The sequence below is a fragment of the Diceros bicornis genome, chromosome 9, assembly GCF_020826845.1.
Source record: "Diceros bicornis minor isolate mBicDic1 chromosome 9, mDicBic1.mat.cur, whole genome shotgun sequence".
In the NCBI taxonomy this organism is placed as follows: Eukaryota; Metazoa; Chordata; class Mammalia; order Perissodactyla; family Rhinocerotidae; genus Diceros; species Diceros bicornis.
The window spans coordinates 33,655,754-33,669,605 of record NC_080748.1 but is presented as its reverse complement, the minus strand read 5'-3'; positions in this window follow the sequence as shown (position 1 = coordinate 33,669,605).

The following is a 13,852-nucleotide window of genomic DNA, read 5'->3' as shown; positions in this document are numbered from 1 at the left end:
TAGCCTAAATAAGTCTAGAAGACAATGAGAGCAGTAAGTAAGTAAGATTTAAAAGCGAGATGGTGATCTGTAGCTCAAGGAAGTCAGAGCAGACAGAAAGCCTGTTCTTTCTATTACCAGGACCAGAGTTGACTATTTTTCAACTTTATCACATATCTCAAAACATCAGAACATAATTCCAACCCTGGACAAAATTGTCTGAGGAAATTTAGCAATATTGCCCTTCTCCTCTGAAATACAAATAAGTTGCTCAATTGTATAATTTAGTCTCCACAAAACAAGGAGGGAAGAAAATTCTCTTCTGGACCATTCTCAGTAGTCTTCGGGGATACTGCCAAGATGAAGCTTCCTAGAGATTTCTTTAATAATTGTTTGGATTGGACAACACCCATGTGTCATCTCTGTCAGAACCCCTCACTGATCCCTATGGGAAAGGAGGAAAGAATCAATATTCATGAAATCCTGGTGTACATTAGTGTGGAAAGGTCAAGTCATGTTGGAGAGAGAGTCAAGAAAGTTTATTTCTCCTCCTCTGAAAATCCACAATGGCCATCACTGGAGGTTCCATGCAGCAAACTTCTGACTGACAGGAGCAAGAGTTAAGCTAATTAAATAAAGTTTTGATCATGCTGCTTAATTTCTTCATGAAAGGGCCCTCCCTCATTTTGCGTACTATATTTGTTCAGTGGCATTACCTTGCAGCTCTGACCACGCCACCTTGGTGGCTGTATTACCTTCTCTTTTCTAATGACACTTCACTCTTCTCCCAGGTACCACCATCTAGTTACATGGCTTTAAATATTATCTATTTGCTGATAATGCTCAAACTTACATCCTATCCCTGACTTCTATTTGAGTTCCAGACTTTTATATCCAACTTTCCACTAGATTTATCCATTGGGATGAAGAATAAGGAGCTCAAACGAAGCATTTTAAAAACAGATTTCTTGATTTCCATCCCATACCTATTTCTCTCACAGGCATCTGCTTACTTGCTCAAGCCCCAGATCTAGGATTTGTCCTTGACTATTTCTTTTCTTCTCCATCAGCAATCCCTGTCAGACTGGCCTCCAAAATAAACAATACACAAGTAAAAATGTAAACTAAAAATATTAATTAACATAATGATGAATGTCATGCAGACTATGAAACAAGGTAGTATGAGAGAAAACGTAGAGTTCTACTTTTGCTAGGGTGGTCAGGAAAAGCCTTTTTGTGAAGGTGACAATTCTGTCATCTGGATGTCTAGATGAGTAGTACATGCAAAGATCCAAGGCCCAGCCATTGCACCAGAAGGAAAAGCTAGAACAAAGACTCTAAGGCAAGAAAGAAGGCTGGATTGAATAAGGGAGAGAATAGCACAGGGCTCTGGTTGCAAAGGGAGAGAGGAGTCAACTCATAGGATATTTTAAGCCAAAATAAGGACCTTGGAGTTTATTTATCTAAGTGCAAGAGCAAATCATGGGTAGACTTTAACCTGAGGAGTGACAAGATCTATTTCATTTTTCGAAGATCACTCAAGATCCTTGGGCAACATAAACTGAATTCATTTGCATCCTTCCACTACCATCACCACCACACATAGATACTATTGATCCTATTGAAAACACATAGGAATGCTGGGTAAAAGCATAGAGCAATAATATAAAATGCATAGTCAATTCAGGGAAGGGAGGGAGAGAGGAAGAAAGAAGGAGAGAGCAAGAGAAAAGAGGGAGGAAAACCTCGAGAAACCAGAACGCAAAAAAGAACTCAAAACCAGAATGGTAATTCTAGCAAGTGATGAGAGGAAAGCCCAAAGGAGTATGGGAATGAATAGCAGCCCTGGATGCTAAGGGCAGGAGTTTGACCCTGCATGTAGGAAAAGGAGATATGGCGTTGAGGCAGTGTGAGGCAGGAAGCTGAAAATACAAATCCTACATAGAGTGAGGTTCTTGAAAGGACTTCCCTGTCTGGATAAAGAGGACCAGAAAAACTCCACCCATCAGCTCAAGGAAGGGAATGGAAAGCTTGCAGATTGTTGGGAATCTGAACAGAAAACAAGCAAAATTTTCCACAAAATTGAAACCCCACAGCAGATATGATATCAGAAGTTACAGGGTCCAGCCCTGTGGCTTAGCGGTTAAGTGCGTGTGCTCCGCTACCGGTGGCCCAGATTCGGATCCTGGGTGTGCACCAACACACCACTTGTCTGGCCATGCTGAGGCTGCATCCCACATACAGCAACTAGAAGGATGTGCAACTATGACATACAACTATCTACTGAGGCTTTGGGGGGAAAAAAAAAAAAGGAGGAGGATTGGCAATAGATGTTAGCTCAGGGCCGGTCTTCCTCAGCAAAAAGAGGAGGATTAGCACCGATGTTATTTCAGGGCTGATCTTCCTCAAAAAAAAAAAAAAAAAGAAGTTACAGTGCCCAAGGAGAATAATAAACTCAATCTAACAGATTATAAAAACTGCTCTAGTACTAGCAAACCCCTGAAACCCAAGCAATCATATACAAAATTGAGTCACAAGGGAGTACATGACTTACATAGAAAAAACAACCTCAGTTTAACAGAAGCTTACAGTAAAAAATTACAAACCACACAAGAAATGAAATCACCTGAAGGAGAATCAATAGACACAACCAACAGTAGATTTAATACCACAAGTTCTAGAGTAGTTGATAAAACAATCTGAGATTATAAAATAAGAATAAAAACTAAAGGAAAGAGCTGGGCACCAGGGAAAAAAAAGAGGGAAAAAAATGGAAAACAAAAACTATATACATATTACTTTTAAACATTAAAAAAATTGGTTATTCCAAAACAATCTTGAGAAAGAAGAACAAGCTGGAGGCCTCACTCTTTCTGACTTCCAAACGTATTACAAAGCTACAGTAAACAAAACAGTATGGTACTGGCATAAAGACAGACATATAGACCAATGAAACAGAACAGAGAGACCAGAAATAAACCCATGCATATATGGTCAAATGATCTTTGACAAGGGAGCCAAGACTACACAATGGGGAAAAGACAGTCCCTTTAACAAATGGTGCTGGGAAAACTGGACGTCCACGTGCAAAAGAATGAAATTGGACTCTTATCCTACACCATACTCAAAAATCAACTCAAAATGGATTAAAGACTTAAATGTAAGACCTGAAACTATAATACTCCTAGAAGAAAACATAGGGAAAAGCTTCATAACATTGGTCTTGGCAATGATTTCTTGGATTTGGCAACAAAAGGAAAAATAGACAAGTGGGACTACATGAAACTAAAAAGCTTCTGCACAGCAAAGAAAACTACCAACAGAGTAAAAAGGCAATTCACAGGATGGGAGAAAATATTTATAAACTATCTATCTGATAAGGGGTTAATATCCAAAATATACAAGGAATTCCTACAACTCAATAACAAAATAACAAATAACCCAATTTAAAAATGGGCAAAGGACTTGAATAGACATTTCTCCAAAGAAGATGTACAAATGGCCAACAGATATATGAAAAGATTCTCAATATCACTAATCATCAGAGAAATGCAAATCGAAACCACAATGAGATATCACCCCACCCCTGCTAGGATGGCCATTCTCAAAAAAACAAAACAACAGAAAATAACAAGCATTGACGAGAATATGGAGAAATTGAAACCCTTGTGTACCTTTGGAGAGAATGTAAAATGGGGCAGCCACTGTGGAAAACTGTACAGAGGTTCTTCAAAAAATTAAAAATAGAACTACCATATGATCCGGCAATCCTACTTCAGAGTATTTACCCCCCAAAATTGAAATCAGGATGTCAAAGAGATATCTGCACTGCCATGTTCGTTGCAGTATTATTCACAATAGCCAGGAGGAGGAAACAACCTAAGTCTCTATTAACGGATGAATGGATAAATAAAATGTGGTAAACACATACAATGGTATTTTTCAGTCTTTTAAAAGATGGAAATCGTGTCATACGCTACAACATGTTTGAACCTTAAGGACATAAGGCTAAGTGAAATAAGCCAGTCACAGAAGGACAAATATTGCATGATTCCACTTAGATGAGATATCTAAAGTAGTCAAACTTATAGAAGCAGAAAGTAAAATGGTGGCTGCCAGTGGCTGGGGGGAGGGAGAAATGGGGAGTTACTGTTTGATGGGCAGAAGAGTTTCAGTTATGCAAGATGAAAAGTTCGAGAGATGTGCTGTACAACATTGTGCCTATAGTTAACAATACTGTACACGTAAAAATTTGCTAAGAGGGTAGATTTCATGTTATGTGTTTTTTTTACCACAATAAAAAGTATTAGGGACAAGTCTACATTTCAATAAACTATTTTATTTAAAAAAATTATGCATTAAAATTTAAACACTCAATGAATAAGTTATAGCAGATGAGGACTAGCTCAAGAGAAAATTAGTAAACTCCAAATACATTTGAGAAAATTACACAAAATGCAGCATGATCAAATACAAAGAAATATAAAATATGTAGGAGGGATTAAGAAACATGAAGAATAGAAGAAAAGGTTGAACATGCATCTAACAGGATAACAAGAAGTACAGAATGGAGAAAAGTCAGTATTTAGATCTAATCACAGGACTCTATTCTCCTGGACATAAAGTTTGGTCCAAGAGTGAGCACATGTCCAAACAAGTCCAAATAGAATATTCCCTAGGATAGATGAATGATGTTGGGAAATAACTTTTCACTGGGTTGCAAGATACAATGTCAGGAAAAGTGTATTGTGCTCTGGGGGTGGGGGGGTAGGGGGGGTAGAGGAATGTGCAGTATGGGGTGAAAAACCTTTATAGTTCCTTAGCTTTTTTCCACATCTATTTTATTCTTTCTTTATACAAGTTATATCCAGGGGGGAAAAAAAACCCTAAAAACAAAAGCACACACTTCTGAGCACCCACTGTGAACCAGACACTTTCCTGTAGGCAGTGGGAATAAGATGAATAAGACCCGGTCCACGGAGAACCAGAATGTCAGGGGCTGGAACCCAGGCCTCCTGATGTCCAGTCCAGAGCACCTCTGCTATGTCTTCCTCCCTCACAGTTCTATAGCACTGTGTGCCAGTCATGACAATGATTGAGAGCTGAATAAAGGTATTTTAACCTCTTCCTGATCCCGGTTTGAGTTCATAATGAAACAAAATGCACCAGCCTCTCTCTGGTCGCCAGAATTGCTCTCCCCATGCTCTGCTGGCAGAAGCCTCTCATTTGGAACAGCTTGGGCTCCCTGGGCTCTTTGCAAGGATTGATGGGGATGGGTTTCTGCGTTTTACGACTGTTGTGAAAAATCCTCTACTCCCAGCCTAAGGGAGAATGAGGCCACGTGCAGAGTGGGGCTAAATAATCAGGCAGGGGGCACCTGGAACCTGCCGCCAGACAACCCTGGGTGGCAGTGGGGTCTGCTGAGCGATCAGGAAAGGGCAGCAGACACAATGATTAAATGGGGATTGCTCAAAATGGAAGAAAACACGGCAAAATAAAAAGCACTGCTATACTACACTATAAACAAAATGGATTAAATAATCTACTTAAATCCTTTTGCTTTTGAGTGAAACCCAAGTGAAAATTCAAGTAAGTCAGCTCAAAAGATTTCTGGATGAGCAGCTTACCTTCAAGACTGTAAAATGTAAGTTGTTCTTTCTCCCTAGAAATCATGCCTTGAACACCACTGTAGATAGGGTGACTTTCTCCTGATTTGCTTAGGGACAGTCTTAGTTTATACCTGTTGTCTCAGGTCTTACCTCTTTCATTTGTTCAGAATTTTTTAAACGAAGTGTTATTATTATTAGTTGCATTAAAGTTAGCCAGGATGGGCTCTGTGGACTTCCAGTGCGATGCTGAGACATGCCTCCCAGAACCCCCGTCAGGACTGAACGACTATTCCCCCAGCTGCCAGGAGGGCTTCCGGCAGAAAGCCCCAGTTGTCAGTCCTCATCGGAATTGCTTCAGATGGAAAGCATCATCTCAACCATGGCCATGCCTTCTTCCCAGAGCACTCACGTCCAATGACTGGTTTATGTGGAGGTATAAAGGTCTGTCCCCTTCGCCGAGCTTCAGAGATCCCCATGAGGTTGGCCTGTGTTGAGGCTGCCTCACGGGCCAGTTTCTCCTTCTGCCCAATCCCCTTCCTCTCTTTCCCCTTTCAGAGCTAGTGATCCCAAGAGCACTCCCTAACAAACTCCTGCACACTAATCTCCATCTTAGCAGGCTACCGCCTCTGACAATCACCATCTGGTGCTTTTACTTTCTACCATAGATTTGTCCAGTAGTATACAAGACACATGTGCGGTGAACTGAGTTCTCATTCTGGTTAGATCAGAGGATACCCAGAGATAAGCTATCTCACTTTTCCTAGTCTTATCTAGACACAACATGTGGTGGACAATGTGATGACCAGATGCCTCTTCAAAGAAGGACTTTCTGCCCAGCTGTAGACACTACAGTGAACAAGACAGCCTCTAGCTGTCAGCTTCTTCAGGGTCTGCCTCAGCTGCAGAGAGTGACCCCACCAAATGCCATGCCCCTTCCAGGACAGCCCATACCCGGTGACTGGGTGAGGTCGAGGTGTAAAGGTTCAGCCACTTGGGCCCAATGCAGGACACCTCTAATGGGCCAGGCTCGCTCTGGAACTCTCAGCCAAGTTAGCCAAGGTTTTGTCAAGCCTGCAGCACAGTTGGACATCTTCCTCTGCTCAATCCTGCTCTTCCCTCTTCCTTACACGGGTGTTGGTCCCAAATAAACATCTTGGACTCCAAATTTCCTCTTAGCTTCTGCTTCTGGATACATCAACCTACAGCACAACATAACGCCTCCCTTTCCAGGACAGCTCTGAGATGCTCATTTAATAAAGAAAATGTGCTAGGATGCTAGGAGATAGGAACAGTTCTTTCGCATCTGGCCTAACGGTGAGAGAAGACTTGGTGCTGCTGCCTCTGCTGGCCCCTTGGTACATCAGCCAGTTAGGGAGTGACCCTTGTCTTCATTTGAGAGACACCTGAAGTCAGCCGGCCACCATTCAGTGCAGTCAGTGGAAAACAAGGGAAATTTTAGTCTAGGTGTATGTAAAATATTTATGGGAAACAGAGGCTGAGTGGTCCTGCCACATAGCATATAGAAAGGAATCTAAATGCTCTTACTACAGTGGTTTTCACATTAATGGTATGCTATATAAATCTACAACTATTAAATTATGTTATTATTTGGTAACACAAAATTGGCAACAAATATTTTGGCATTAATGGGCTTAAAAATGGAAAGGGACTGTTTAATGAAAAATCAAATACTCTATTCATGAGCAAGTTGATGACAAACCTATCAATTCCAAAACATCTATCAACACTTACCATCTACCATGGGAGCCATATGATATCTCTGATCACATGAAAGCCAGAAGATACACGTCCGCTAAAGTAACAGTGTCAACTCCCCAGACTGCGCCTGAAGACAATGACCAACACATAAGCTGTGGGAAGTCAGCAGCAAAGACTTTTCATTTAGATCAAATAACTGCTCCTCTTAATTAATTCTGTGCTAAATATTAATTAAATTAACTAATTTTCTTCTATTTTTCTTGTGCACATACAAAAAGTGAAGATAGCTGTTAATGTGCTGGCTCCACTGGCAGAAAAATGTTTCAAATAATTCAATGATGCCACTTTTATGTAAGTGTAATCAGATGCCCCAAATTGGAAAATAGTTATTTTCAATAATGATTCCATTTTTTAAACTCAATTCGTGGTACCAAAGTAAAGCATTTGGAATTTCATTCTGTTGAAGGTAAAACTTGTGACATTACTAAAGTGAAATACCATTATAAACTCAATTAAATGAATCAGTGCTACTGTAAATTCAGTTTTAAAAAAAGCTCAAACTAAAGATAAAGTTATTCTTGCATAGTAATATAAACACAAATTTTGAGGGAGCACAGTACCATGGTAAAACCGCCTTTTTTCTAAAGAAACTTATGATGTAGAAATGTGCTTGGAATTAAGTGTGGCGCAATGTAATTCATACTCACACTCAAAAAAGTTGTCAAAATAATAGCAGTAGCTATAAGAATTTATAAATATTATAATATATACATAGAATAACTGAACTACACATTTTTTGTGAAAAATCTGATTTTGAATACAAGGCAGTATGTGTTTTCTCTCCTTGCTGGATGCCATAAGTAGGATTTTAGAAATATTGGAGCCTTTGAAGAAATAATTTGTAAATCAATCTAAGTGTCCTAGAATGGTACTGACCTCTTTATAAATGAGCCTTCTAAATTTGAGCCATATTTTTCCAAATCAGTTCTGGAAATTTTTTAACAACATTTTCAGTGAATGGAAAGTCAAAACACTTTAGTTTTCCACTCTTATACCAAATTGGGATTATTGGTAACAAGGCTTAAAAACAGCAAGACACTAAAATTTATCCCCACAAAAGCAACGGGCTGAAGAAATTAAATAATGACAGCTCAAATGATGTGCAAGATTTAATTTTAAAATTCTATAATTGCACTTTGGAATCTCTCAATTTGTAGAAAGAACTTTCTTTTTATAGAGTTCCCATCTCTCATTGTACCAGATTAGAGTAAAATTGAGAAGAACTAAATTTTGCAAAATATAAACTTGGCCAAATAGAGATAACTAATTTTACAAACTTTGCCTTGTAAAAATACTTTTTGAAGAAAGGTACTGAATGGAGGCAAAAAGTACCCTTGAAAATACATTAGAATTGAGAGTATCCTCCACGTAGAATTTCTTCTGATCCTATTAAGTATGCTAGAGACAGTATCTTCTCCAACATAATGTGATCTACAGAAAAGGTCAATGGAAGGGTCATTTCAAATTTGTTAGCCATAAAATGCAACTTGGAAGAAAATTTCAAGTAATTTTATTTAAAAATTTAACATAGCAAGACCACAGCGGGGAAAAACCCCACATTCTTCAGAAAAATACAGTGGCATGGTATTTGAAATAAATACGTTTTAAGAAACCGATTAAAGGGGGTGAACAATTATTCTGATTATTTTTTAATGTTTACTTTTCAATATGAAGTAGTTTTAAAAGTTTACTTTGATGTACATAGATATATCTTTTACATTTCATGAAAAAATTTATTTTTGAAATAGTTCTTGATATAACTTTTATGGGTCCATCAATATAATAAAACTAATTTGTCAGTCATATTTTTAAATATATATTTCAAAAAATATACAGCTATTCTTAGTACCTCCTTTCACCCTCAGAAGTGTCCTGATTTGAATGATAAATTCTGTGGTCACCCTAATTATAGGGTCATTGGGCTCCTCACACTTAAAAGAAAAAGAATGTTCTCTGGTTCCCTTTTCTAGGGTCTTCTAGGATCAAAGTCTCCCAAGGTTGGCAGGGCTCTCAAAGAAAAGATGATTAACCCTCTTCCCTAAAGTTTTCAGTATACATGAGAATTTCTTTGGGAGCCTAATAACGCAGATGCCTGCCCCTCCTCACAAAGTCCAGGATGGGGCCCAGCAGTCTGTATTTTTCCCAAGACCTCCCCCTCTCTCCAAGACATTCCTGGAAATCCAAACCACACTTTGAGAAATGTACCTGGCCAATTCTCAAATCAACTTCTAGAAGCTTTTCTTGGCATGGAGTTGAAACGTTCGTCCCTGAAGTCCCATCCACTAGTAATAGCCACAAAGAAGAAAAATTGAGCTCTCTCCTCTATGATGGACCTTCAAATATAGGAGACACTGTCATTGTTTCTGGAGTTTTCTCTTCTCCAGCCTAATTATTTCAGTTACTTCAAATCTTCCTCAAAACACAAAACACACACACAACCATAAACTCATAAAAGATTATTGGCAATAAAAAGTATTCCCACAAATATGGATTAGAGTGATATGGCTCAGGAATAACATGTGTGGAAAAGGTGAAAAATTTTAGCTGATGGTAAATTCAAGAGGAGTCAATAGTGTTATTCAACATTACAAGAAGAAGGAAGAACAGGAAGACAGAGGTGGGGAGGAGGAGGAGAAGGAAGGAGAAGAAAAAAAAAAGGAAGACGTAGAAGAAAAAACAAATCCCTACCTCTGGCTATTGCTATCAAATGAGATGATGTTCATTACTCAGACTTCCCCCAATGCACTCTGCTGTTTCCATGTACACTCTTTGGATCAAATATCTTCCACTTCCTGGAATACCAGCTCCATTCCTCCCTCCTCCCACCCCCCACAAAGCAACCAGCTATTTTCAAAACCATTCATCTTTCAAGATGCAGCTCAATCATCAAGTCTTCAAGCACCCCAGGAGAATTTTCTTCTCTTTCCTTTGTGCACCCACTGTCCCCATAGAGCCTTACGTTACACAATACCCATCTGTTGACACATCTCTTAAGGCATTTATACCACTGAGCATGCCATATAATTTACTTAGATACTATGTTTATTGCTAGTTGTCTATCTCTCCTCTAAGATAAACTTCATGAGGGTAAGGCTTTTGTTTCATTTAATGCCATATCTCCAGTACCTGGAAGAGTGGGCCAGTCAATATTTGTTGGATAAACAAATACCTAAATTCATATGGTTCCCTGTAATTGACTATAAGGACCCTAAGGGCAAGAACTACATCATATTTACCTTCCTATACAATATCAACATAGTGTGCACTCAACAAGTGTTTGTGGAAAGAGAAAAGAAAGGGAGAAAGGAATGGATGACTTGACAAGTGTAAAGCAACATCCACATTAAGGGCTTATTATGGCATTAAGGAAGAGGATCAAATACTAGACAGATAAGCTGAACCTATCAAGAGTCCTTGAATATCCATAAAACATCTCTACATGTACATGTAATTACGTATCAGATAAGGGTTGAACTAGATATCTAGGGCTCTTTCCCAATCCGGATTCTACAGTTCTCAGGTCTTGGAATTTCCTTATCTCCAGTCAGCCTGCTTTTCTCTCTTCCTCCACCATTAAAGCTCTCCCTGCTTAGGTAGATAAACTCATTCGCACATTTTCTCAGAGCCCTGCACTGTCATTCATTCAGAGCCAGAAACTTGGGCTCATTTACAGCTGCTGCATGCTCTCGCAGAATCTCTTCACCCATCTTGGCCTTCAATTTTTCTCTTAACAATGTTCATTCTACCCTATTCAGTCCAAAGATAGCCCTGCTTGACAGAGAAGACAGGAATAAACAGGAAGAAAGGAGTTCTGCTTTCTTCACGCCATCCATCAACATCACACAACTACCTGAAGTAACAAGTCTCTTCCTTCCTTGTTCCTGCTCTGAACTTAAAAGCCCTCCATTATTCTTAACCTTTTTTCCTCATAAGCCTCATGTCACTCTGGCGTTTGGTCCTTCTGATCTCTGTTACTGGTCTTTGCTTCTCTTTCACATAATCTTCGGCAACAGGCCTCTCTTTCCACTTTTTGGCAAAGCCCTTTTTAAATCTGAGTTTCTCAGAGAGAGTGTGCAGCCACATTGGCTCTAAGATGCTCTAAGATGTCTTCAGCAGGAACATGTATGATTGCAAAGACAGAATTGCAATTTTGAAATCTTACCAATCCCTTCGAATCCCCTCTTCAGGAAAAATAACCATCTTTTCTTGAATTCATAAAAATCTGCCTTCTCCAAGTGTTGAGTATCTATCTGTCTTATCATTCCAAGCCTTCTCTCTGCTTGGCTAGCAGAAATCCTAAAATGACACGGTCACTTCCTCACAAGATTCCCATCACTTCCATAACACCGTGGAAGTGAGGTATAGGAGGAAGGAGGACCAGGTAGTTCTTTCTGACGATGATCTCTTTAAAACATACTGAGGAACCAAATAAAGTAGATGGCAGTAAATTAAAAGAAAAGGGACAATTGCTAGAGATTTGTGGAAGTAGAATTGATAAGCCCTGCCCATACGTTAGGCACAGATGAGAGAGAAGGAAGACTGTTGAGTTCTGCAAGAGTCAATGGCGTTCTGTAGTCAGAGGTGTTCTGTAAAATGGTGATAAAGGGGGCTGGCCTGGTGGCCTAGCAGTTAAGTTCACGCGATCTGCTTCAGTGGCCCAGGGTTCGCGGGTTCAGATCCCGGGCGTGGACCTACACACCACTCATCAAGCCATGCTCTGGGAGCATCCCACATACAAAGTAGAGGAAGATGGGCACAGATGTTAGCTCAGGGGCAATCTTCCTCCAGTAAAAAGAGGAAGATTGGCAACAGATGTTAGCTGAGGGCTAGGCTTCCTCACCAAAAAAAAATTAATTAATTTAATTAAATAAAATGGTGATAAAGGAGGGAGAAGGAAGAGCAAACATTTTTAATATTGAAGAGCAAGAGTTGAGAAAGTATCTTTTAATACTAATTTAGCTCTTACCTTGCCATTCTCTTACCTCGTACTCTCATTTACCTTTTAAAAGTATTTACTTCACCCAGTTTGTCCAAAAACTATTCTGTGAGGTGGACATGGAGGTAAGAGAGTTGTCCAAAGTTTCAACATTAGTGGATGGCAGAGCTAGACTCTCACATCTACCAGCAGTCCATTGGTTTTCCTTTCTTTTCCAAGACGCTGCTGCTAATGATCTGTAGGCATTAAAGGACAGGCATCGCCAGCATCCTTTTTATACCACAAATGGGCAAAGCCAGCCCTTTGGTTTGTGCCAGCTGTTGCCACTGGCAGGGTCTGGAGTTATTCACACTGACCAGCTTAGTCTGATATCCTTATCCCAAGAATCTTTCCATCCTTGACTGCCACACCCGGGGTTGGTCAATTAGTAGTAAGAAATCCCAAAACATCAAGAAAAGCTCTCTTCCAGGGTGTTCCTCCTCTCCTAAATTTTATCTTCCAGTCCCTTTCACACTGAGCAGTAATCATATTAGTCTCCTAACATCTGTCTCTCTCTCTCTCCCCCTTCCTCCTCCCTCCCTCTCCCGCCTTGCTGTGGTTTGCTTGCACTAAATGTCCCTGCATCCAATCTCCCAACAAACACCACCATATTTATTTCTCTTCATCTATGAAAATCTTACTCCTCCATCAAATCCATTCATTTACCAAATATTCATTGAATCACTATTATGAGCTAGGCACCGTTGAAGGCACTGGGAATACAGCACTGAACAAGACAAAGTCCCTGAGCTCACTGAGTTTAAATCTATAGTCTTTAAAACTCTTTATTGACACCAGGGCTCCCCTTCCTCTGAAATACCACAGATTTTGTCCTTGTGGTCATATCATCACCAACACATTCACCCAGGCTAGAAATATGAAACTCATCTCTGACTTGTCACTCTCAATCTACATTCAGTCACTGTGCTTACTAAGTCCTGATTTTTTACATCCTAAGAATTCCACATGGCCAGTCTGTTCTCCCTATCTTGACTCAACACTCTAGCTTAGGACTCTCATAGTGGGTCAGTTGGACTGATACAATCACCTCTAACTGGTTGCTCTGCCTCTGGTCTTGCCTCCCTCAAAACTGTCTTCCATTAGATCACTCATGATTTATTTAAAACAAAAATCTAATCAGGTCCAGTCTCTGCTCATAACTCTTCAAAAGCCCAAGCTGCTTGATATAGCGCACAAAGCCCTCTATTATCCATCTGTGCCTTACATCTCTTGCCTCATTGGTTTGCGTAGTTTCTATCTCATGTTTTGCCCGGGTTATCTCTGTGTGTGTCTGTGTGGACTCTAAGATCTCAACTTAGAGTTCTTTCATGGCTGGTTTGTACATCTTCATAGTCTCCATACCTAGCACAGCACCTGGCATATAGTAGTCCCTTAGTAAATTTTTATGTGAACTGGGTTTCTGCTATTGTTTTGCATTTATATGTATCTTTTATCTTAAGCTCTCATGTGCCTGTGTCTTGCTTCTTCAACCTTATGGTGCATTTCTTCG